Below are 27199 nucleotides of genomic sequence, written 5' to 3' on the forward strand. Positions count from 1 at the left end.
CTTGGGCTCAAACAATCCTCCTGCCTCAGCCTTCCAAGCAGGCATTCGCTGCCATGCCTGGCTGGAATTTCCTTGAAATTTCTCAATTTCTTTCAAAGTTTTAATTGTGGTAAAATACACATAAGACTTACCATCTTAAGAATTTTCAAGTGCACATTTCAGTAATGATAAGGATATTACTTTGTTGAACTTCTAATCTCCCGAAGTTTTTCATCTTGCAAAACAGAACCTCTACATCCACTAAATAATAACTCCTCTTTTCCCCTCTCCCCAGCCCCTGGCAACCATTATTTGACTTTCTGTTTCTATGAATTTGATTACTCTAGATACTTCATATAAAGGGAGTCATATAATATTTGTCCTTTTAAAATTTTTTTTTAGTTGTAGACATACACAATACCTTTATTTTTAAAAAAGTATTTTCAGTTGTACATGGACATGATATCTTTATTTTTTATTTGTTAATGTGGTGCTGAGAATTGAACCCAGAGTCTTACACATACTAGGCAAGTGCTCTACCACTGAGCTGCAACCCCAGCCCCCTTTATTTTATTTATTTGTTGTTTTTTGTTTTGTGTGCTGGGGATTAAACCCAGGGCCTTGTGCATGCGAGGCAAGCACTCTACCAACTGAGCTACATTCCCAGCCCTATTTGTTTTTATGTCGTGCTGAGGATCGAACCCAGTGCCTCACACACGCAAGGCAAAAAGGCAAACACTCTACAAATTGAGCTACAATCCCAGCCCAATATTCATCCTTTTTGACTAGTTTATTTGACTTTGCATGTGTCGTGTGTCAGACTTTCCTTCCTTCCTTATTTTTATTTTTTATTTTTGGTAGTACTGGACATTGAACCCAGGGTCATTGAACTACATTACATCCCCAGCCCTTTTTATTTTTTGTTTTGAGACAGAATCTTGCAAAGTTGCTCAGGGCCTTGCTAAGCTGCTGAGACTAGCCTTGAAGTTGTGATTCTCCTGTTTCAGCCTCCCGAGTCACTGGGATTACAGGTGTATGCCACCATGCCCAATAAAGAATATCTTTCCTTTTTAATGCTGAATAATATTTCAAAACCATATTTTGTTTATCTATTTTTGGTCAATAGATACTTGGGATGCCCTACCACTTGACTATTGTGGAATCATGCTCTGCTATGAACATGGGTATGCAAATATTTCTTTGTAATCCTGTTTTCAATTCTTTTGACTAAATATCCAGAACCAAATTTTTTAAAAATAGCTTTGTTGAGACTTAATTTACCTACCACACAATTTGCCCACTTAAAGTATACAATTCAATTATTTTTATATATTCACAGATATATACAACCATCACCATGGTCACTTTTAGAACAACATATCTCACTTCAAAGCTATACTCGTTCAACTGGATGCAGTGACGCACACCTACAATCCCAGCTTTTTGAGAGGCTGAGGCAGGAGGATTGCCCAGGGGCCATCCTGGGCTTGTAGCTAAACCCTGTCTCTTAACATAAAAACAAAAATCTGGAAGGATACCCTTTAACTGCTGCTGTCCTATCTCCTCTAACTCCCTAAGCAACAACTAATCTACTTTCTGTCCCTATTGATGTCCTATTCTGGACATTGCATGTGAATGGATGTGAATGGAATTGCATAATACATGGTTTGGTGAATGCTTTCTTTCACATGGCATACTGTTTTCATGGTCCAGACATGTTATAACATGTATCACTATTTCATTCCTTGTTACAGATGAATTAGAGTCCACTGTATAGATGTGTTTTTGAGTGATATCATTTAAGTCAAATGGTTTTAAATATCCCACATAAGCCAGGAAGAAATATCTGCAAAAACCCCAGTCTGCAACTTTCTGTTAGGTGACATTAAACTAATGTCACCTAACAGAATTATAAAGTAGAATAACAAAAGAGCAATAAGAAAAAACATGCAGGCAAACACTGGGAGAAGAAAACATTAAAAAACCAAGAGAGACACAGACCTGGACAGACCAATATAGTCCATTCTGTTAGAAGGCTCCAGGGCAGCCTGGAGACAAAGCAGGCTCTTTTCTCTTAGGTGTGGGCTGCCTGTCCTCTTCAGCTTTAATCAATATAATCTTGTGCATTGTTAGTTGTGGCCAAACCTAGAATGAGTACTTCCTAGTGTGAGACAAACAACTAAATTGTATACAATTTGTAAAAACCCTAGCAGAGTTAAAGAGTTTGTGGACATACTAGCTTCTGTCCATGAGTCCTGGAAACACTCAAGGGCCCAGAGAGCTAAGTATTTTATTTTATTCATCCTACCTCTACCAGATGACAACATCCAAGCCTTACAAAAGTGTAATGAATGGCTCAATGTTGTGTCAACATGACCAGGCTATAGTGCCCAGATATTTTCTCAAACATAATTCTGGATCTTTGTGATGGTAATTTTTTGGGCGAGATTAATGTTTAAATTAGTGGATTTTGAGTAAAGCAAACTGCTCCTTATAATGTGGATGGGCCTTATCCAATCACTTCAAGGTCTTAAAGACTGGCTTCCAGGGTTGGGTTTGTGGCTCAGTGGTAGAGCGTTTGCCTAGCATGAGTGAGGCACTGGATTAAATTCTCAGCACCACACATAAATAAATAAAATAAAGGTCAATTGAGAACTAAAAAAAAAAGACTGGCTTACTCTCCAGTCCCCAGTCCCAGTAAGAAGGCTTTCTGCCAGCTGGCCCTCAGACTTAGATCACAACACTGGCACCTACCTGGATCTCTAGCCCGCCAACCCACCCTGTAGATTTTGAACTTGCCACCCTCCATAATCATGTGAACCTATTTCTTGAGAGCTTGTTTGGAGGTTGTAGCAGGAGAATGCAGCTACTCCTATACTCTTGATGGAAGAACAGACCTCCTCTATGGGGGAAGGTCCTCTTGGACCCAGCACTCAGCTTTGGGAGGGATGCACATGGGACAGAGAAGAAGGAAGGAGTCACCCACTTCAGTCAGCCAGATCAGCCGAATTAACCCTGGTGATCAATGGGGTGACAGATGTCACAGCCAGATTGCCCCCACATTCCATGTGAACCTATTCCTACCAAGAGCAGATGAGATCAGGCAAGCTCAGGGTGGTATGACCATCCATGTGAACCTATTTCTTAAAATAAGTCTTTCTTTGTAAATGCATATCTTATTGGTTCTGTTTCTCTGGAGAATCCTAGTACAGCTAATGAGTGTTTACTTTTTCAAAGGAAGGAATGGGCTCTAACATTTTTATTATGCATTTATTATTGCCTTGTAGTTATACATAGTAGTCAGTTTCATTGTGATGTATTCATACTGGGCAATTTCATTCCCCAGTATTTTCCTCCCTTCCCCTGAGTCCCTTCCTTTCTTGTTCTTCCTTTTATTTATTTACTTTTTAAAAATGGGGGCTGGGATTGTGGTTCTTTGGTAGTGTGCTTATGAGAGGCACTGGGTTCAATCCTCAGCACCATATAATATTAACAAAATAAAGGTATTGTGTCCAACTACAACTAAATATATATGTATAATTGGTATATTATAATTATACATACAATTTTAATTGGTATATTATAATTATACATAAAATGGGACTCATTGTGATAGATTCATACACACAAAGCAAAATTAATCAATTTCATTCCACTGTTCCTCCCCTTTCCAGCTCCTCCTCTCTCCTCCTCAGTCCCCTTCGTCTACTCTACTGTTCTTTCTTCTATTTTCATGATATCCCCTTTTTAAAAATCCTTATCTCTCTACCTTCTCCATGTAAGAGAAAATATTCAACCCTTGAATTTCTGCACCTGACTTATTTCACTTAGCATGATGTTCTCCAATACTATCTATTTACCAGCAAATGACAATTTTTTTCTTCTTTATTTGCAGCACAGTTCATAATAGCCAAGTGACAGAGCCAGCCTAGATGTCCATCAACAGGTGAATGGATATAGAATATGTAATATACAGGCATATGACACATATATAACATATATGTGTGTGTGTTCTACCCAGCCATAAAGAAGAATGAAATGATGGCATTAACATAATTAACATAAGTGTCAAGCATTTTACTTACTTTTTTTTAATATTTATTTTTTAGTTCTCGGTGAACACAACATCTTTGTTGGTATGTGGTGCTGAGGATCGAACCCGGGCCGCACGCATGCCAGGCGAGCACGCTACCGCTTGAGCCACATCCCCAGCCCCTTACTTTCTTATTACCAATAACTTAACATATTTTTTTCTTTTTACAAAGGCAACATATATCCCTCAAAGTAAATTTAAAAAACAGATAAGCATAGAAAACTAAAAGTCAATATATTTCATTGCCCAAAGTAGATAACCACTGGCAAAATCTTTTTTTGTGTGTGGCTTTTTTATTCTTTTAATATTTTTTTAGTTGTCAATGGACCTTCATTTTATTTATTTATATGCAGTGCTGAGAATCAAATCCAGGGCCTCACACATGCTAGGTAAGTGCTCTACCACTGAGCCACAACCCTAGTCCTCTTGTGGCTCTTTATATCTTTCATATTTACTTCATTCTTTTGTTCCATTGAATATAGCATAAACATATTACCATGTCGATGAAGATTAAGGTACATTTTTGATGGCTTTATATATTCCATTGCATGGGTACACTATATATTTTAACCACTCCTTTTTTATTGACATTTAGGTGTTTTCCAATACTTTGCATTATAAGCAACATTACAGTAAATGTCCTCATATACATACCTTTGCAAATATATTTCCCTAAAATAGGGGCTGGGGATGTGGCTCAAGCGGTAGCTCGCTCGCCTGGCATGCGTGCGGCCGGGTTTGGTCCTCAGCACCACATACAACAAAGATGTTGTGTCCGCCGAAAACTAAAAATTAAATATTAAAAATTCTCTATATATATCTCTATCTCTCTCCCTCTCTCTTAAAAAAAAATGTCCCTAAAATAGAAGGAATTCCTAGAAGTAGAAATGCTGAGTCAAAGGTTATGGCTTTTGACCCGTGAAGCCAGACTGCCTTCCAAAAAGATATTAATTTACACTTTCACCAGCAGTGTCTGCCTTCTGCATGTTTCCATCACTGGGGACTGTATTTTTTGTAATTAAAATATAATTTTTATACATAGAAAATTGTACAAATTACAAAGACATGGTTCAATGGATCTTAAAACTTGTGGTGAAATACACATTACATAAAATTTACCATTTTATGCATTCATGTTATTGTGCAACCATCACCATCATTCATCTCCAATACTGTTTTCAACTTGCAAAATTGAAACTCTGTACTCAGTAAATGATAAATCCCCTCTGCTCAATAAATTTTTAAAACAAAAACAGCTCCCAGTTTAATAAATAAAATATTATCAGCACCCCAAATATCCCTTAAGGATCTCCTTTCAATAAATATCCCCACACACAAGAGGGTAACTTCTAATTCAAACTTTTTCTAGTTTTGCCAGTTTGGTAGAGTAATTGTATCTTGCTGTCATCTTAATTTCTTTTAATTATTTTAGGAGGCCCAACTATATAAAACATAGTTATTGACCATTTGCATTTCTTCCTCAGGAATTGTTATTTGGTTATCTTATTTAATTCTCACACATACACACACACACACACACACACACACACACAAAAAGGGAAAATTAATGAAACCAAGAGTTGCTTCTTTGAAGCGATTGATAGCACTGAGGGACTGGGGCTGCTGCTCAGTGGTAGATTGCATACTTAGCATGCACAAGGCCTTAGATTCAATCTCAACACCAAAAACAAAACAAAATAAAATTGACAAATCTGGAGCTAGATTCATTAAGAAAAAAAAAAAGAACACTCAAATAACTAAAATCAAAAGAGAGACACTACCACCAGTTTTATGGAAAGAAAAGGGATTATCAGAGAACACTATAAATAATTACATGCCAATGAATTGGATAATCTAAATGAAGTGCACAAGTTCCCAGAAACACACAGCCTACCAAGACTGAATCATAAACAAATAGAAAATGTGAGCAGACATGTTACTGCTAAGAAAATTGAATCAATAATCAAACATCTTCCAACAAAGAAAGCTCAGGACTAATGTCTTCACTGGAGAGTTACACCAAATATTTAGAGAAGAATTAACACCAATCCTGCTCAAATGCTTCCAGAAAATTGAAGAGGAGGTATTTCCTAACTTATTCTATAAGGTCAGCATTGCCCTGATACTAAAGCTAGAAAAGGCACTACGAGGAAAAAAACAAAACAAAACAAAACTACAGACCATACTTTATGAACATTGTTGCAAATTTCTCAACAAAAATACTAGCAGACCAAATTCAGCAGCATATTAAATCATGCATATCATGACTAAGTGAAATTCATTCCTTGAAGGCAAAGCTAGTTTAATATGTGAGGGCTGATTTATAACTCAGTGGTAGAGCCCTTGCTTAGCAGATATGAGGCACTGGGTTCAAATCTCAGCACCACATTTAAATAAATAAGTAAATGAAGGCCCATTGTCAAAAAAATTTTTAAATGTATATATATATATGAAAGTTAATCACTCTAAAATGAGCCCGGGTTCAATTCTCAGCACCACATACAAACAAAGATGTTGTGTCCGCCGAAAGCTAAAGAATAAATATTAAAAAATTCTCACTCTCTCTTTAAAAAAAAAAAAAAGAGAAAAGAAAATAATGGCCATATATGAAAATCTACACTCAGTATCATACTCAGTATGAAAGACTGGCAACTATTACTTATTTATTATTTATTTATTTTGTAGAGCAGAGGATAGAACAGAGAATGTAACTCTGTAGTAAAGCACCCCTGGGTTAAGTCCCCAGTACCCAGGAACCAAGGCTTGCATGACAGGCAAGTGCTCTACCACTGAATTTAACTCCAACCCATGCTTTTCATTTGATATCAGAAGAAAGACAAGGATGCCTGCTTTTTGCCACTTAAATACATCATTGTAATGGACTCCTAGCCAGAGCAATTGAGCAAGAAAAAGGCATTTAAAATATCATCAAATATCATTTAAAATTATTTATTACTTTTTTAGTTGTAGATGGACACTATACCTTTATTTTATTTGTTTATTTTTATGTGGTGCTGGGGATCAAACTCAGTGCCAAATGCATGCTAGGCAAGCGCTCTACCACTGAGCTACAACCTGCCCCCACCCTTGCTTGTATTCTTGATAATTGCCATTCTAACTGGAGTGAGATGAAATCTTAGACTAGTTTTGATTTGCATTTCTGTAATTGCTAGAGATGTTGAACATTTTTTTTATAAATTTGTTGATGGATTGTATTGTTTTTGGGACCCCCAAAAGACCACCAGAGACCAAGATTGATGTAAACAGCAAAGAGGTGTTTATTGCAAGCTAGCTCAGTCCTCCGCACACACACACAGCAACTGGTGATGCTGAGAGGCCCCGAGCCCAGGGTTTGCAGCAGTTTTATACACTCTTTGGAGAAGGCAGGGACCCCCACATACGTCATAGCATCTCTTAGCAAATCACCACACACCACGGGAAAATCAAACAACTCTAAAACATGATTAGCACATTCACTGGCGGGAACAAGTTGGGTAGGGGTGATTGGTTACTACAAAAGGGGTATTCATTTGAACTGATTGGTTTAAGCCAAAAGGGGTATTCGTGCTGAACTACATGGTTTCCCAATACATTATCAACCACCATAAACTACTGGGAGGCTCATCTGGCATCCCAGGTATTTCCCTGTCTCATGCTGATTGGTGGCTGCTAGGGGGTTGCTATGGCTCCCCACCTAGCCTGACTGAGTCAGGGACACCTGGCGCAGCAGATCTCTCCTGTTATTTGTAGATAAACAACTTAGCAGGGTGGGAATATGCCTAGGAGTGCTCTCTGGATCTTTCCAAGGATAAAGGTGATGTCCCTTCCTTGGACAGGCTTTGCTCTGAGGTAGAGGCTGGTTTTTCAGTATTTCTTCTTCTGTGAAGCATCTGTTCACTTACTTAGCCCATTTATTCATTGGTTGTTTTTTGTTTGTGTGTGTGTGTGTGGTTTTCTTTTTTATGTTAAGTTTTTTGAATTCTTTATATATCCTGGAGATTAATGCTCTATCTGAGGTGCATGTGGTAAAGATTTTCTCCCATTCTGTAGATTCTCTCCTCACATTATTGATTTGATTCCTTTGCTGAGAAGAAGCTTTTAGTTTGAATCCATCCATTTATTGATTCTTTTTTATATATTTTTTTATTTGTAGATGGACATAATACTTTTATTTTATTTGTTTATTATTTGTATGTGGTGCGGGAATCGAACCCAGTGCCTCATGCATGCAAGGCAAGGGCTCTACCACTGAACACAACCCTGGCCTTTATTGATTCTTAATTCTACTTCTTGTGTTTAGGAGCCTTGTTCAGGAAGTCAGATCCTAGGCTGAGTGGTGAAAATTTGGGCCTACTTTTTCTTCTATCAGGTGCAGAGTCTCTGTTCTAGTGCTTAAGTCTTTGATCCTCTTTGAGTTGAGTTTCGAGAAGGATAAGAGATAGAGGTCTGATCTCATTTTGTCACATGTGAATTTCCAATTTTCCCAGAACAATTCATTGGATAGGCCATCTTTTCTCCAGTGAAAGTTTTTGGTGCCTTTGTCTGTAAGGGTCCGGCGAAACGTCGGAGAAGGAGAGACCACAGGAGACTAGCTCCATGCAATGGCAAGGGGGATTTATTAGGGATCCGTTCCAGCGCTCTGGGGCTCCCTGCTCACTCAAGAAGGGAGAGCAGCCCAGAGCCCAGAGCAGAGGTCAAGCAGAGCTTAAGTACACTTTTTGGAGAGGGTGGGGGGCTTTGCATACATCAGAACAAATCATCATGAGGCGTGGGAAAATTGAACAACAACTCTGATACATGATTAGTCCATTCATTGGCGGGAACAGGCTGGGCAGGGGTGATTGGTCACTTCTAAACTGGGTACACATTCAAACTGATTGGTTCGGGCCCTGTGACAAACTGCACAGGGCCCTAGGCTGAATGGCCAGTAGGGCGTTGTCTTAACTATCTCAGGAATCTGGGTGTAACAGAGGAACTTAATAATACCTAATCTTTTACATTTTAATTCAAGCTTTCCAGCTTAGAAACTTTACCCTTTCATGTCTAGCATGAGATAACTAACTGTATTTATGTGAGTTTGTCTGTGTCTTCTATTCTGTACCATTGGTCTGTTTTGGTGTCAATAGCATGTCATTTTTGTTACTATAGCTCTGTAATATAGTTTAAGGTCTGGTAGTGTGATGCCTCCTGCTTCACTCTTCTAAACCCAAGGCCAACATCATTTTAAATGAAGAAAAATTGAAAGCATTCCCTCTAAAAACCAGAGCAAGACAAAGATGCCGTTTTTCACCACTTCTATTCAACATCATCCTTTTTTTTTTTAAGTTCCAGATTTTTATTTTACTCATGGAAATTTTCAGTACTTTGAAACAATGTATTTATCTGAAAATTTATGTTTTCAGGGTCCTCCCCACCATCAACATTATTATACTACGGTCAATAATTCCACCGATATAAATAACAGAGAACTGCTCTTTCCAAGGTCTCTGTGTGTAACTGTGGTATGAGTCTTTGCTGTTATTCTACAGGTAATTCATGCACTGCCAGCTATGAAGGTGGTACTTCCTGTTTGTAATCCCAGCAATTTAGAGGCTGAGGCAGGGGGATATGTAAATTTGAGGCCAGATCTGTCTCCAGATAAAATAGGCTGAGGAATGTGGGAGGGTTTGAGAAGATGGTGGCTGAGGCTGGCTTAGCCTATACAGTCACTGGGATTACAAACTTGTGTCACTGTGCACAGCTCTACACACTTTTTTTTTTTTTTTAATCAACATTATCCTTGAAACTCTAGCCAGAAGAATGAAACAGGAGAAAGAAATTAAAGGGATATGAATAGGAAAAGAAGAACTGAGATTATCACTATTTGCCAATGACATGATTCTATATTTAGAAGAAAAAATCCAAAAAATCCCACCAGAAAACTTTTGAACTAAAAAATGAATTCAGCAAAGTAACAGTATATAAAATCAACACCCATAAATCAAATACATTCCTATCTATCAGTGATGAATCTACTGCAAGAGAAATTAGGAAAACTACCCCATTCACAATAGCCTAAAAAATAAAATAAAATAATAAAATGCTTGGGAATCAATCTAGCAAGAGAGGTAAAAGACCTCTACAATGAAAACTATAAAATACTAAAGAAAGAAATTGAAGAAGACTTTAGAAGATGGAAAGATCTCCCATGCTCCTGGAGAATTGTCAAAATGGCTGTACTACCAAAAGCATTATACAGATTTAATGCAGTTCCCACTGAAACCCCAATGACATTCTTCATAGAACTAGAAAAAGCAATCACAAAATTCATTTGGAAAAATAAGAAACCCAGAATAGCCAAAGTAATCCTTAGCAAGAAGACATAACTGCATATTAAAGTATGGTTAAAACAATAAATTTTACTGTTCACATTATGTATACTTTACCACAATAACAAAAGTACAGAGAATTAAACAAATTTCCCATTTTATGGATGAAAAAATTAAGGCATATGAAGTTTCAAGTGATTTTACACAGCTAAAAATTCGAAGTGATATTAAAATAGAAGGCTTTTAACACCAATATTTATGTACCTTCTGACATATCAGGGTCTAAGTAAAATTAGATAGAGTAAAATGTATAAGCCTAAAGTGTACAATTTAAAGAGTTTCAATACATTTATATACTTATGGAATCACCACCCTAGTCAAGATAAAACACATTTCCATGAACATGGAGAACATCTTCATGTTCTCCTCCTCTCAATCCCTATTGCCTATACACAACTGTTGTTCTGATTTCTAACACCCATACATAATTTTTAACTTTTCCTTAACTTCATATAAATGGAATCTTCCAGAATGTACTTTTTAGTGTCTGACTCTTGACTTTTTGGCTCCACACATATTTTTAAAAATATTTATTTTTTAGTTGTAGTTGGACACAATACCTTTATTTCACTTATTTATTTTTATGTGGTGCTGAGGATTGAACCCAGGTCTCTCTCATGCAAGGCGATCGCTCTACCGCTGAGCTACACCCCCAGCCCTCAACATATTTTTGATATTCATTTAGCTTGCTGCTTGGATCAGTAATTCATTCTTTTATTGCTGAATAATCTTCCACTTATAAATATGCCACAATTTGTTGATAGACATTTGGGTAGTTTTTAGTTGTTGGCTATTATGAATAAAGTGGCTGTGAACATTTTACACAAGTCTTTGTAAGGATATTTTCTTTTTTGTAATTTTGAGATTTTTTTTCATTTGAAAGTAATTTTAAATGCTATTAAATTTATAAATACACTAATTTAAATGCCCAATTCTATTTATCTAACACACACATTACAAATATACAATCTCTTCTCTGCACATATCAGTGCCTATTCATGACATGATTTGGAAATGGGAATAGATTTCCCTTAAAGCCAAATCATTAGTTGTTTCTTTACAACTTTAGCAAAATTTATGACAAAAAATAAACAATGATCTTCTTTTTTTTTTAATATTTATTTTTTAGTTATTGGCGGACACAACATCTTTGTTGGTATGTGGTGCTGAGGATCGAACCCGGGCTGCACGCATGCCAGTCGAGCGCGCTACCGCTTGAGCCACATCCCCAGCCCAACAATGATCTTCTTAACATGTTAACTAACAAGGAAATACTGCATTTAAAAAAAAAATTCTGTACTAAGATGTAGAAAAACTCAACTATGCAAATATTGAAATTTTAAAGATTATTTAATTTGGGGGCTGGGGTTGTGGCTCAGTGATAGAGTACTTGCCTAGCATATGCAAGGCCCTGGGTTCGATCCTCAGCACCACATAAAAAGAAATAAATTAATTAATTAAATAAAGGTATTGTGGATAACTACAACTAAAAATAAATATTTTTAAAAATTATTTAATTTTTTATTCCTGGTATCACTACCACAGTTTTCAGGGTAATATATCTGCTATAATAAAAAGAAAAAAACTACAGTAGATGAAAGACCTCAGGAAAGTGCATCTATTTAATTGATACCACATTGCGTTAATCAATAGCTATACTTTTTGCAAACCATGTCTATAATCCTGAACAAGAAGGGCTTTTTATATTTAGGCTTCAGTAACTTTTTGTTTTTTCATTTTTCTTTTCTTTCCATCTTTTTCAAGTCTGTAGCTCCAGCTCCTAGAAGAATATCTGCTGGTTTTATAGTAGGTGCTCAATAAATAATGATAATAATAATTATTTTTTAAAGAGAGAGAGAGTGAATTTTAATATTTATTTTTTAGTTTTTGGCAGACACAACATCTTTGTATGTGATGCTGAGGATTGAACCCAGGCCTCACGCATGCCAGGCGCTACCACTTGAGCCACAAGCCCAGCCCCAACAAATAATTATTGAGGGGCTGGGGTTGTGGCTCAATGGTAGAGCACTTGCCTCACACATGTGAGGCCCTAGGTTCGATTCCCATACCACATAAAAATAAATAAATAAAATAGAGGTATTGTGTTCATCTATTACTAAAAAAATAAATATTTTTAAAAAATAATTGTTGACTGAATAACAAATGTTCATTATTATCACTGTAATTCCAAATATTCTTCATCTTAGTTTCTTATTGGTACTTAATCACACATGATTTGGGAGATTACATCTTTTAGTTTTTCCTATATATTTATTGATCTATAAACATGTATATATTTCTTCAAGAGACTGTTGGAGTTTGGATGTGAGGAGTCTTCCAAAAGCTCATGTGTGAGACAATGTAAGAATGTTCAGAAATGAAATGATTAGATTGTGAGAGCTGTAACTTAATAGGTGAATTAATCTACTTGAATGGATTAACTGGGTGGTGAATGTAGGCAGGTAGGGTGTGGCTGGAGGAAGTAGGTCAGTGGGGGCATGCTTTTGGGGTTTATACTTTGTCCCTGGCACCTGTTTCTCTGTCTCTGCTTCCTGGTTGTCAGAAGGGAACAGCTTTCCTCTGTCACGCCCTTCTACCCTGATGTTCTGCATCACTCCAGGCCTAGAGCTCTGGAGCAGGTTGACTGGACTGAATCTCTGAAACTGTGGTCCAAACAAAACCTTCCCTCCCCTACACTGTCCTTGTCAGGTCTTTTGGTCACAGCAATGAAAAGCTGACTAACGCAGAGACCCTGCTATCTCTATGTAATTTGAGGAACTCCTTTTCTCCTGTAAAGACTACCTATCAACTTTAAATAGGTCGGATGCACAGATCTTAAGGTATTGAGGAAAGCAACTCTCCTGGTGATGTGGAAGATGAGAGTTGAGACCAGTAAAGTGGAAGCTGCGACTGAAAGGGAGTAAGGACATAACAAAGGTAGCAGGAGGGCGATGAGGAAATGAATTCTGAACCTTCTTCAAAACACAAGGTCACAGCTAGGCACAGTGGCACATACCTGTAATCCCAGCTACTCAGGAACTGAATCAATGTTTTGTGCTGTGACCAAAATACCCAACAACAAATTGGAAGAGGATAAGCTGATTTGGGGCTCATGGCTTCAGAGGTTTCAGTCCATGGTTTTCCAACTCCATTTCTCTGGGCCCAAGATGAGTCAGAACATCATGGTGGAGGAAAGCTCTTCAGTTCATGCCAGCCAGGAAACAGAAAGCTGCAATAATTTTTCTGACTATGGGTCATAATTTCTTCTGTTATAGATTTTTTTAAATATTTTTTTTAGTTGTAGATGGACATAATACCTTTATTTTATTTATTTAGGTGGTGTTAAGGATCAAACCCAGTGCCTCATGCACACAAGGCAAGTGCTCTACCACTGAGCTACAACCCCAGCCCTGTGACAGATATTTAGAATTCCTCTAATACATTTGGGACACTTTTCTCAAGGTAACCTACAGCTTTCCCAACATCTTCTCACTTTTCATCCTAAGAACTGTAGCCCTTTTCTGCTATTTTAAAAGCTTCTGGTACCACATATACCACTTCTATCACCAAATCCATAACCACTCTATAGGACCCGGCCAGAGTTCTTCCACCCAAACTGCCATCCTTCATAGGTCTATAATTTGATTTCCATTGCCCTCTATAAATTTCCAAAATCATTATAGTTTCAATCACCACCAGAGTTACTACTTCCAAAATTCCCCCCTTCATTTAACTACCATATCTTCCTCCTCCATCACCACCACCATATCTACCACCTTGGTTTCCATATCCATTACCACCAAAGCCTCCTATAGCCTCCTTGGCTACCATAACCAGGAACACCACCTTAGTTACCACCATCATCCCCTCCATAACTAACTTTGCTGCCACCACCTTCACCACCATAGCCTCCTTTTCCATCAGAGTTTCCACCATGGCCAAAATCACCTCTACCACCTCCAAAGTTTCCTCCATGATCCATAAAGTTGCCAGATCCCTCTCCACAACCTCTTTGTGATCCAGCAGACTTGCATCTCTTGTTTAGAAAAGGCCTTTTTTGCTTCACTATTATGTCCATTAATAGTGTGGTATTTCTGAACAACAATTTGATCAACTGTATCATTGATCATCATAAGTAGCAAAAGCAAGCAGATCCATGCAACCTGAAGCATTGGAGGTGGTGAAGTCATAATAGCTCTTCAAGTCTGCAATTAAAAAAAAAAAGGCCTCTGATAAAACTACGTTGCAAAAAATGGGAAAGAAACAGAATGGCAAGATTAAAAAAGTTGAAGAGGCAGAGCCTGAAGAATTTGTGGTGGAAAAGGTACCAGACTGATGTGCAGTGAATGGAAAGGTGGAATGTTTCTTGAAGTGGAAGAGATTTACAGATGCTGCCAATATGAGGGAACCTGAAGAAAATTTAGATTGCTCAGAGTTAACTGAAGTATTTCTTTTTTTTTTTTAAGAGAGAGAGAGAGAAGAGAGAGAAAGATAATTTTTTAATATTTATTTTTCAGTTTTTCGGTGGTGCTGAGGATCGAACCCAGTGCCCCGGGCATGCCAGGCGAGGCATTACCGTTTGAGCCACATCCCCAGCCCTGAAGTATTTCTTAATCCTTAAAAAGCTGATAGAGGATACCTGCCTCTCTCTGATTCATGATCACCATGGTGTGAGCTGCTTCCCCCTTCCCTGCTCTCCTGCCATGATGTTCAGCCTCATGTCAAACCCTGAGGCATGGAGCTGGCCTCCTATGGACTAAGACCTCCGAAATTTTCTGCAGGCAGCTGGCAGCTGGACTGCAGAGCCCAGGACTCTTCTGAACAGAGGTGACAAGTAGGCACCAGAGGACCCTCCAAGAAGGACTCTCAGTGTTACCTGGTGCAGTATCTGTGTGTTTTACTAAACACGATCCAATGTATCACAAGTCTTGTGGATTTTGTCTCCTGAATATCATTGGAAATCCATCCCTTGATCCTGCTGCACTGTCATCGTCCTGGCCACACATCAATGACTTTTCTATATCATAGAAGCAGCATATAAGCAGGGGCCTGACATCCACTTTTGGGTCCCCATCTCTCACATTTTTTAAAATAAATAAAGGTATTAAATGAAAAAGAAAGGAAGGAAGGAAGGAAGGAAGGAAGGAAGGAAGGAAGGAAGGAGAAAATGATGGTACCAAAAGAAAATCTTTATATGACAGTTAATCTGATGATAGCAAATCAAAGAAGGAAAGAGATGCCACTGACAAACCAGAGGTCTAGATCCTGAACAAATAATTGGCGCCACAGACAGCAGTGGAGAATTGATGTTTCTCATGGCATGGAAAGATTCAAATGAGGAAGATGTGGAGCTGGCAAAAGAAGCAAATATGAAGTGTCCTCAAATTGAAACTGCTTCTTATATAGACAAGAGAGACTAACTTGGCATTCTTTTTTTAAAAAAATATTTTTTTAGTTGTTGATAGACCTTTATTTTATTTATTTATATGTGGTGCTGAGAATTGAACCCAGTGCCTCACTCATACCAGGCAAGTGCACTACAGCTGAGCCCCAGCCCCAGCCCCTAACTTGGCATTCTTTTTTTTTTTTTTAAGAGAGAGAGAGAGAGAGAGAGAGAGAGAGAGAGAGAGAGAGAGAGAATTTTAATATTTATTTTTTAGTTTTCGACGGACACAACATCTTTGATTGTATGTGGTACTGATGATCGAACGCCGGCCTCACGCATGCCAGGCGATCGCGCTACGGCTTGAGCCACATCCCCAGCTCTAACTTGGCATTCTTATCCAGAAGATGAAGCTCAATAATTGTTTGCACTATTTTTTTTTTAAGAGAGAGAGAGAGGAGGGAGGGATGGAGAGAGAATTTTTTTTTAATATTTATTTTTTAGTTTTCGGTGGACACATCTTTGTATGTGGTGCTGAGGATTGAACCTGGGTGGCACGCATGCCAGGCGAGCGCGCTACCGCTTAAGCCCCAGCCCCTTGTTTGCACTATTTTTAATATATATAATGTATCATATAATATATGTATAATATATACAAACTCTGGGTCTTGGTTTTGATTTACTAGTGTGAAAAAAAACCCATATTCTCAAGTTTGACATGTTGATTTTGAAAGTAGTATTGGGGGAATTGTTGGGTTTTAGTTTTTGTTTTGCATCATAGCACTAGCTACTTTAAACAAATGTAGTTGCTTCCTTTAAAAACAAAAACAAAAAACAGCTGAGTGTGGGTGTGGCACTGTAATCCCAGTAACTCAGGAGGCTAAAGCAGAAGGATCACAAGTTCAAAGCCAGTCTCAACAACTTAGTGAGACTCTTAAGCAATAGCAAGACCCTGTCTCAAAATAAATAAATAAATAAATAAATAAGGCTGGGATGTGGCTCAGTGCTAAAGCCCCTTGAATTTAATCCCCTACACTTAAAAAAAAAATTATAGAAGCAAATCCTCTTTTTCCCCCCATGTCAGATCAGGGGAGGTGGGCATCCACCAAGAGAGGTAGATTTAAAAGGGCCGCTGAACGAGGCTTTATTGAGATATCACTCCGGGGAGGGGACAGGAGAAGGGTCTGAGGAGAAACCGAGTGGAAGCTCAACCGGACTGGACTTTTATGGGGCTTACAGCAGGAAGGGAAGGGCTTGGGACAGGAAAAGGCGTTTTTAGGGTCCCTTGCCCCTTTAGAGTTGGTCAGGGGAGTTGGATGAACTCCAGGATTGGCCAGGGGGTCCTGCTGATTGACAGGACTCCAGGATTGACAGGGGGTCCTGCTCATTGAGGAGATCTGGCTGATTGACAGGCATTTCCGCCGGCATCTGATTGATGTTCCTTTCCCCCGTGCAGACTGCTTTGTTCTAAGTCATCACCACCGACCTAACACCCCATATTCCCTGTCTTCCACAAATTCTGTGGTCCCAATCTTGCCATACTTTTCAAAGTAATCTCTTGAACTACATTCTTCTGTATCTTTTTTAATACCACTAACAAAAATTTTCTTCACTGTTAGATGGGCACCAGGCTTTATAGAATCCTCTCTAGAAAACAGCTCTCTCTTTGTTTCTACTCCACGTCCATCAACTTTGTGTGGTCGAGCACATTTTGCTACATCTACCTCTTCAACAGAGGAGTATGTCACAGAACCAATGTCCCTAGAATGTGTTTTGTTGTTGTTGTTGTTTATTTTTTGTTTTTTGGGGGATTGGAGGTTTCTCTCACTACAACAAAATCTGAGTGTGCACCATCTCTCAAAATGTGCTCCCCTCTTTTCCTTTAATCTTTTTTTGTAAACTGTTTCTTAAAATTTTTTTTAGTTGTAGATGAACACAATACCTTTCATTTTAATTATTTATTTTTATATGGTGCTGAGGATGAAACCCAGGGTCTCGCATGTGCTTGGCGAGAGAGCTCTACCACTGAGCTACAACTCCAGCCCTCTTCATTCTTTTTGTGGCACTGGGGATTGAACCCAGAGTGCTCTACTACAAGTTATATCAGTATTTAAATCTCTCAAAATGACCCAGGCTGGAGCTGGGTTGTAGCTCAGTGGTAGAACACCAGCCTAAAACATGTGAGGCACTGGGTTCGATTCTCAACATCACATATAAATAAATTAATTAAATAAATAAAGGTCTCATTGACAACTAAAAAAACTAAAAAATTGCCCAGGCTAGCCTCTAACTTTGGCCTTGAACTGACAATCTATTGTCTTGTGTCAACCTCCTAGTAGTTGGGGCTAAAGGTGTGCACTACGGTGCTCATCCTCTTAAAATGTTCTCTTAAATGGCCATCTGTAATTTCAAAGCTCAGATCACCAGTGAACAGCTTCCCTTAACTGCTCCATTTCCTTTGGACCACACCCCACTCTTCCCTGCCCTAGGGGCACCTAACAGTAGAAGTTTGGCTCTAGCTCATATAGAGACCAGAATGGCCTCTTCCAACTAGAGCTCAGTATGAGGCAGTCAGCAAGAGGACTGTATAATCTCTTCTCATGTGACTTGCTTCAGCCAATGGAATACTAGCGAATCTGATGCAAGATGTCTTGAAAAATTACCTGCGCGTTTTCTCATCTTCTCCTTAAACCTTGCCACTACCATGAGAACCAACCCAGTACAACCTGCTGGAAGAGGAGAGATCCTGGGAAGTGCAGCCAAATCATCCCAGCTAAGGCCATTCTAAACCAGTCAACCCCCAGTCCACCCATCAGCCATTTATGAATAAGTCAGTAAGACTAGACTAGACTAGATCAGCTTAGACTCAATCAACAGAACTGTCAGATGAGTCATAGTTATGACAAATGAAAGGGACTCCTTTACTGAGTTTTGAGAAGGCTCATCAGATAGCATTATTGTGGCAATAAATAATTAATAAACTTTTATCATTTTTTATTGTTACATGACAATGTAAAGGTAAAATTTCTAAGCTGATTCTAAGCTGCAAAAGTCTGAGTTAAAGTGTAAGAGACCGGGCATTGTGAAGTTTCTAAATTGCAAGGCCTGGGCTAAAAAGTAAAAGACCAGGTATTGTTAAAATTCCTCTGCTACCCCCGGAACCTGTAATCTCTGTAGCTGTTAGGACAATACCCGAACTGCCCAGTAAATATTTCCATTGATTCCCTGGTTGTTTAATAGCTAAGGGCTCCAAGTAGCTTGGCATGTAAGCATCCAGGCCCCAAAACCAATCAGTTTGAATGTGTACCCCGCTTAGGAGTGACCAATCACCCCTGTCCAGCCTGTTCCCGCCAATGAATGTACTAATCATGTCTCAGAGTTGTTGTTCAATTTTCCCGTGCCTCATGATGATTTGTTCTGATGTATGCAAAGCCCCGCCCGCCCTCTCCAAAAAGTGTACTTAAGCTCTGCTTGACCTCTGCTCTGGGCTCTGGGCTGCTCTCCCTTCCTGAGTGAGCCTTGAGCCCCAGCATGCTGGTTCAATAAACTCCCTCTTGCCAATTGCATGAAGCCAGTCTCTTGTGTGGTCTCTTTCTCCGATGCTCCGCCGGATCCTCACAACAATATAACAAATTATCAGAAATTCAGTAAATTTTAAAAAATACCCAAAATATATCATCTCATAGTTTCTATGAGTTAGAAGTCTAGTAATAATTTATCAGGGTCTTCTGCTCAGGGTATTACCAGACTGAAATCAAGGTATCAACCAGAGCTATGACTTCTTGTGAGGCTTGGGGTCCTCTTCCAAGTTCACAGGTTGTTGGTAAAATTCCTTTTTTATAGTTGTAGGACTAAGTTCCTCAGCTCTTAGCAGCCACCCACCATGCCCTGCCACAGCCCTCTCTATATCATGGCAGCTTGCTTCTTCAAGGCCAACAGGTGAGCCACTCTGGTACTTACAGTCTCTCTGGCTTCTTCTATCTCTTATATCTAGGTCCTTTTTAAAAGAGCCAAACAATTACTCACCTAGGATAATCCTTCTTTTGATTAAGATAAAGTCAACTAATTAGGGATCTATCACATCTCCAAAGTCTTCCTTCTTTTCCTATATGAGATGACCTAATCACAAGAGTCTATCTCATCATCAGTACAGGTCCTATTTATACTTAAGTGGAGGGAATTTTATAGAATGTGTCCCCCAAGGAATGGAAATCTTGAAGCCATCTTAGAACTCTGCTTACTATAATGTCCTAACTCAAGGTATGCAAATAATTTTTAAAGATAAATAAATATACTATCTGAAGGTAAGCATGATTTGTACATAAAACAGGCTTATCAAATTGGCCAAAGGAAGAAGAAAAGACTTGATTTTGGGAGGTGGCTGATAGAGAAGGGGGTCATTCTTTGGAAGGTACAATCTTTCTTTTTTTGGTCAATTTGTACCAATTTTTCAATCTTGTAAGTGAAATATTTGAGGGCTAGGAATGTAGTCAGTGATAGAGTGCTTGCCTGGTATGTATAAGATCCTGGGTTTGATTCCCCAGCACCATTATTAAAAAAAATTAAATTAAATTTTTGAAAAAGTAAAGTTTTAAACAGGAAAACTTCTTTAGAGCAAAGTAAAGGCTAAATATTAAAGTATTTTGAAAGAGGGAAATGACACACATGCATAATTATTGGAAGAGACATAAAAATACCACCTCTTCATTTCTCTTACTTGGCATGGACATCCATATGGAAAACAAAACATGTGTTCATTCAAGTATAAGACATAATTCAAATGTGTTCATGTGATATTTTCTTGCCTAAAATCTGCAACACCAAGTGGTGAGTCTTTGCCTAAAATCATAGTATTAAAATATTCCTTTTTATAGCTGCTTTGTTTTTGTATACAAGTGAAAAAGTCATACTAGGAGGAAAAAATAAGTCACTGACTAGAAAAATGGAAATTTTTTTTCAAGAGCCATTATGGCAAACAGTTGTTAAGTAAATAGCCATGAAATAAGTTAAGTCTGTATTTCTGCCTCCTTAACTCCAGCTTCAAACTTCTTACTGTTGATTTATTATACCAACACATCCCATGTCCAATCAATAGGACAATTGAGCTGCCATTTACTAAGCAGTCATGTGTGTCTGCTGAAGCTTTAGATGCACCATCTAATTTAAACCTTTTTACTGGATACTGAGGATGAAATTGAGGTTTAGAAAGGTGAAGTAAGGGCTGGGATTGTGGCTCAGTGGTGGAGTGTTCTCCTAGCATGAGAGTTTTTTTTTTTTTTTAAAAAAAAGAAAGAAAGAAAGGTGAAGTAAACTTGCCCAAGGTCACATACCTAGGAATTAACAGACTTGGGATTTGAACTCACCTATTCAAATCCAAAGCCATCCTCTTAGCGTCTTCTGGCCAGTTTAAAACTAGGTTGATACAGGGAAAAAATACTGTTCCTAGAGTCCAGGACCAGCCTTCATTTAAATCTAGCCTCTGCCACTGATAGCTGTTTAGTTTTGTTCAAGTTTCTAAATATCTCTGAGGCTATTTTGTCACCTATAAAAGAGTGATTGTAATTCCTAATTCATATGATTGCTTTGTTTGTTTATGAATTAAAGAGTCTATGAAAATATATTCAGCAAAATTTAGTAAATTATAAGTGCACGAAAAATCTTGGGCTGGGGATGTGGCTCAAGCGGTAGCGCGCTCGCCTCGCATGCGTGAGGCCCGGGTTCGATCCTCAGCACCACATACCAACAAAGATGTTGTGTCCACCGAGAACTAAAAAAAATAAATATTAAAAATTCTCTCTCTCTCTCTCTCTCTCTCTCTCTCTCTCTCTCTCTCTCCTCTCTCTCTCTCTTTAAAAAACTAAAATAAAATAAGTGCACCCTCCATCAATGATAGGAGAATTGGGGCCTAAAACTCATAACCTCTCATTCCCCTTACCACCATTACATGTAAACCTACTTCTGTTTTTTTCCCCAGGGTTATGACACAGTTAACCAATCTATCTGAAATTAAATCATCTTTCATTTCTTTTTCTTCTCTTCCTTTGAGCCCCATCACCTACACCTTCAAAATCATATCAGTTATCAAGACCAATTCATTCTGCCTTTGCAAGATCTCTCATATCTATCTCCTGCAGTCCAGTTCACTGCATCTGCCATAGCTAAAACCCTCATCAACTATCATCACAACTATTTCTTCCCTTAATTATTTGAATAATAATTTTTAATAATAACACATATACCTAATGTGAAATTTTTGGTTTTGGGTTTTGGTGTCAGGGCTCAAACCCAGGGTCATGAATACTCTAAGCACAAGCACTACCACTAAGCACTCAGCAGCTATACCCCCAATGTCTGTCTGTCTATCTATCTCTCTCTCTCTCTCTCTCTCTCTCTCTACCTAGAGGTTAAACACAGTTGTGCTTAACCACTGACCACAAATCCAGCCTTTTTAAATTTATTTTATTTTTGGTGTCAGGGATTGAACTCAGGGGCACTCAACCATTGAGCAACATCCCCAGCCTATTTTGTATTTTATTTAGAGACAGGGTCTCACTGAGTTGCTTTTATTTAGAGACTGGGTCTCACTGTGTAGCTTAGCACCTTGCCGTTGCTGAGGCTGGCTCTGAACTAGAGATTTTCCTATCTCAGCCTCCGGAGCTGCTGTTATTACAGGCGTGGGCCACGGCACCCAGCCCTTTTTATTTTTTGAGACAGGACTCACTAACTTGCTGAGGCTGGTGTTAAACTTGTGATCCTCCTGCCTCAGCCTCCTTAGTTACTGGGATTACAGGCATGTGCCACTCCGGCCAGCACCCCCAGACTCTTGACATGAAATTTTTACAGTTACAAAAGGTTACACAATGAAAAGTAAATCTCTTTCCATTGTTGTCTCTACTACAGTGGAAGCCACTATTACAAGTCTCTGGTATATCTTACCCAACACTACACATCTATCATATACATATGCACACACATTTTTCTTAGATGATAACATAAAATGCATGTTGTTTTCTTTCTTTTTTTTAATGATTGGATTTTTTTTTATTTTTTTAAGAGAGAGAGAGAGAGAGAACAGAGAGAGAATTTTAATATTTATTTTTCAGTTTTCGGCAGACACAACATCTTTGTTTGTATGTGGTGCTGAGGATCAAACCCGGGCCGCACGCATGCCAGGCAAGGGTGATACTGCTTGAGCCACATCCCCAGCCCGGATCCTCTGACCTTAAGGGTCTGAAGGAAGAGAGAGAGAGAGTGAGAGCATGTGCTGACCCCTTTTATTGAGAAGCTATTCAAATGAGGCAAGGGGTCAGGTTTCAGGGGGCTGAGTCTAGCTTCATGATGTCCACTGTCAGCAGGTTGACTGACACTTGGGTAGGCCACACCCAACGGCACAGTAAGAGAAAGGAACACACACAAAGCACTTCCATGGAAGATTCTATCCTAAATAGGGCAAGGGGTTATATTACAAAGGAACAGGTGAGCATAGCTTCACCCATGGGGCTGTAGCAAGACACACCCATGCATGAGACACCGACCCTCAAACCCAAGAAGGGTGGGGAAAGTTCTGCCACATTTCTGCGACTGAGCGCCTCAGCACCCAGCTGGGGAGTGTGACTCAGTCACTTGCAAGGTTGGTCTCCCCCATATATATATTGACAATATATCCATTGACAATAATATATATATATATATATATATATATATATATATATATATATACACACACACACACACACACACACACACACACTTATATTTGAAACTAAATCTGAAAAAGGTTAAAATATTTTCTGGGGCCAGGGGTATAGCTCCATGATAGACCATGCTTGAGCCCCTGGGTTAAGTCACTAGAATCAGACCAAGAAATAAATAAAGTAAAAACTATATATATGTGTGTATATATAATTTTTAAAAACACACATACACACACAAGCACATGCATACTTCACATAAAATTGTACCAGTAAGGGCTGGGGATGTGGCTCAAGCGGTAGCGCGCTCACCTGGCATGCGTGTGGCCCGGGTTCGATCCTCAGCACCACATACCAACAAAGATGTTGTGTCCGCCGAGAACTAAAAAATAAATATTAAAAAAAAATTCTCTCTCTCTCCTCTCTCTCTCTCTCTCTCCTCTCTCACTCTCTCTTTAAAAAAAAAATTGTACCAGTAAGCCAGGTACAGTTTTACAAGTGAACACCTGTAATCCTACCTACTCAAGAAGCTGAGGCAGAAGGATGGCATATATGAGGCCAGCCTGAGCAACTTAGAGAGTCTGTCTCAAAATAAAATAAAAAGAGGTGGGAATGTAGGTATATGGTACAATGTTTGCCTAGCATGTGTAAGGTCCTGAGTTCAATTTTCAGTATAGAAAAAAATTATAGCAATTCTTGTGGTTTAAATGTGAGGTGTCCCCTAAAAGCTTATGTGTGAGAAGGTTCAGAGGGAAAATGATTGGGTTGTGAAAGCCTTAACCCAATCAGTGAATTAATCACATGATGGGATTAATTGAGTGGTAACTGAAGGCAGGTGGGCTGTGGCTGGAGGAGGTGGAGAATTGGGGCCGTGGCTTTAGTATATATATTTGTATGGGGGGAAGTGTAGTCTCTCTCTCAGCTTTCTGATCATCATGTGAGCTGCCTCCCTCTGCCTCTCTTCCACCATTATGTCCTGCTTCACCGTGAGCCCTGAGGAATGGAGCCAGCTGTCTATGGACTGAGATCTCAAAACCCCGAGAGCCCTTGAATAAACTTTTCCTCCTCTACAATTGTTCTGGGTAGGTATTCTAGTCACAATAGCGAAAAAGCTGGCTAAAACAGCAATAAACCTATCTCATGTACTGTAACTGTAAGGGTCCGGCGAAGCGTCGGAGGAAGAGACACAAGAGACTGACTTCATGCAATTGGCAAAGGGGATTTATTAATTCAGCATGCTGAGGTTCCAGGCTCACTCAGGAAGATAGAGCAGCCCAGAGCCCAGAGCAGAGGTCAAGCAGAGCTTAAGTACACTTTTTGGAGAGGGCGGAGGGCTTTGCATACATCAGAACAAATCATCATGAGGCACGGGAAAATTGAACAACAACTCTGAGACATGATTAGTACATTCATTGGCGGGAACAGGCTGGACAGGGGTGATTGGTCACTCCTAAGCGGGGTACACATTCAAACTGATTGGTTTTGGGGCCTGGATGCCTACGTGCCGAGCTACTCAGAGTCCTTAGCTATTAAACAACCAGGGAATCAATGGAAATATTTACTGGGCAGTTCGGGTATTGTCCTAACAGCTACAGAGATTACAGGTTCCGGGGGTAGCAGAGGAATTTTAACAATACCTAGTCTTTTACTTTTTAACCCAGGCCCTGCAGCTTGGAAACTTTACAATGCCCGGTCTCTTACACTTTAACTCAGGCTTTGCAGCTTAGAATCAGCTTAGAAATTTTACCTTTACATAACTATACTTAAATAACTATATTTTTCAATGCAAAACAATTAGTGAAAAATGTCATCTTTTCCATTTTTATGAAACCCTTTCATATCTGATTTAATATAAACAGCTCAAACTGGGTATGGTGATACTTACATGTAATTCCAGTGACTTGAGAGGTTGAGGCTCTGAGGATTGCAAATCTGAGGCCAGTCTGGGCAAAGTAGCAAGAGCCGGTCTCAAAAGAAAAAATAAAAAGGGTTATAAAGGCTGGGGTTGTGGCTCAGTGGTAGGTAGAGCACTTGCCTGGCATGTGTGAGGGCCTGGGTTTGATCCTCAGCACTGCATATAAATAAATAAATAAATAAAATAAAGATCCATTGACAATAAAAAAAATTTTTTTAAAGGGAGGTGGGAGTGGAGACAGGCACAGTGGCGCATGCCTGTAATCCCAGCAGCTTGTGCTGAAGCCAGAGAATCAGGAGTTCAAAACCCAGCCTCAGCAAAAAGCAAGGCACTAAGCAACTCAGTAAAACCCTGTCTCCAAATAAAAAATACAAAATAAGGCTGGGGATGTAGCTCAGTGGTCAAGTGCCCCCAAGTGCCTCTGAGTTCAATCCCCAGTACACCCACACACACAAAATGGGGGATTGTAGATGTAGCTCAGTGGTAGAACATTCTTGAGTTCAATCCTCAGATGACAAGACAAAAAAAAAAAAAGCAAGCAAGCAGCTAGATTCTTCTATCATTTGCATTCAATTTATTGCAATATGCTGTTTGAGTTGAAGTCTATGAAGAAAACCTGGCCTCACACAGGTAGGTTATTAGAAAAGAGGAATACTTCAAAAGCCTTTTGACACTATACAATCATCAACAAATCATAATTTCTTTTTTTTTTTTTTTTGAGGTGTTAGGGATTAAACCCAGAACCTCATGCATGCTAGGCAAGTGCTCTGCCACTGAACTATATCCACAAGCCCCCAAAAGGTTAATTTCAATATAGAATATGAAGCCCATATTGATGATTTTTTGTATTCTATTGTATTAAAATTCATTGCATTATCTTGTGCCTTGAATGGCTATTTTACCCATGAATAATTTTGTAACATCATGCGTTGGTCATTTAGAAAATATTGGTTTAGGACAGGGGATGTAGCTCAGTGGTAGAATATAGCACTTGCCTATTATAATGTGGAAGATCCTAGGCTCAATCCCTAGCACCGCACACACACACACACACATACAGAGTTGGTTCACTAAATTATGCCAATCTCCCAGATGTTGACATTTTTCTTATAAAATATTTTTAAACTTAAATGAATTGAAAGCAGGAGGAAGATCTCAGAGAAATATTTGTGGTCTGGGGGAATAGCTCAGTGGTAAAGTACTTTCCTAGTATGTGTGATGCCCTAGGTTCAATCCCCTACACCATAAAAAAAAAAAAGAAAAAAAATTGCACACCCATGCTCCTCATAGTAGTGTTATTCACACACAATAGCCCAGCAACCCAAATGTCCATCAATAGACAAACAAAAAAAGAAAATGTAATATATGCCTACAATGCAATATTATTCAGCTTTAAGAAGGAAGGAAATTCTGACACATTAAAATACAGACAGAACTTGGGGACATTATGCTATGTGAAATAAGCCACTCATGAAAACACTATATGATTCCACTTAAATGTGGTATATAAAACAATAAAGTTTATAGAAAGAGAAAGTAGACTTTTTGTTGACAGGGGCTTAGAGAGTGGGGAAATGGGGAGTTCCTTAATGGACATTGACTTTCAGTTTTTCAAGATGGAAAAAATTTGGCAGGTGTGGTGGCCCACACCTGTAATCCCAGCAGCTCCAGAGGCTAAGACAAATAATTTCTCCAAGATAATTTCTTCTTTACTGTTGCTTTCAAATTTTCCTCCCCCAAGTCTTTTGCCTCATTTCTAATACATTCAAA

General features: G+C 38.9%; 2 pseudogenes across 2 annotated transcripts; one reads left to right on the top strand and one right to left on the bottom strand.

Annotated features, from left to right (window-relative positions):
* Window positions 1–13941: 13941 nt before the first annotated feature.
* LOC308655567 (heterogeneous nuclear ribonucleoproteins A2/B1-like) lies at window positions 13942–21206 on the bottom strand (annotated as a pseudogene). Its single transcript has 3 exons — window positions 21187–21206; window positions 17310–17650; window positions 13942–14603 (listed from the first exon to the last, which is right to left on the bottom strand). The product of its transcript is annotated as a heterogeneous nuclear ribonucleoproteins A2/B1-like (transcript).
* LOC308656804 (chromobox protein homolog 3-like) lies at window positions 14663–15860 on the top strand (annotated as a pseudogene). The gene is made up of 2 exons: window positions 14663–14884; window positions 15574–15860. The product of its transcript is annotated as a chromobox protein homolog 3-like (transcript).
* Window positions 21207–27199: the final 5993 nt, after the last annotated feature.

Source organism: Spermophilus citellus, assembly GCF_964194105.1.
Source record: "Spermophilus citellus genome assembly, chromosome: 9".
NCBI lineage: Eukaryota > Metazoa > Chordata > Mammalia > Rodentia > Sciuridae > Spermophilus > Spermophilus citellus.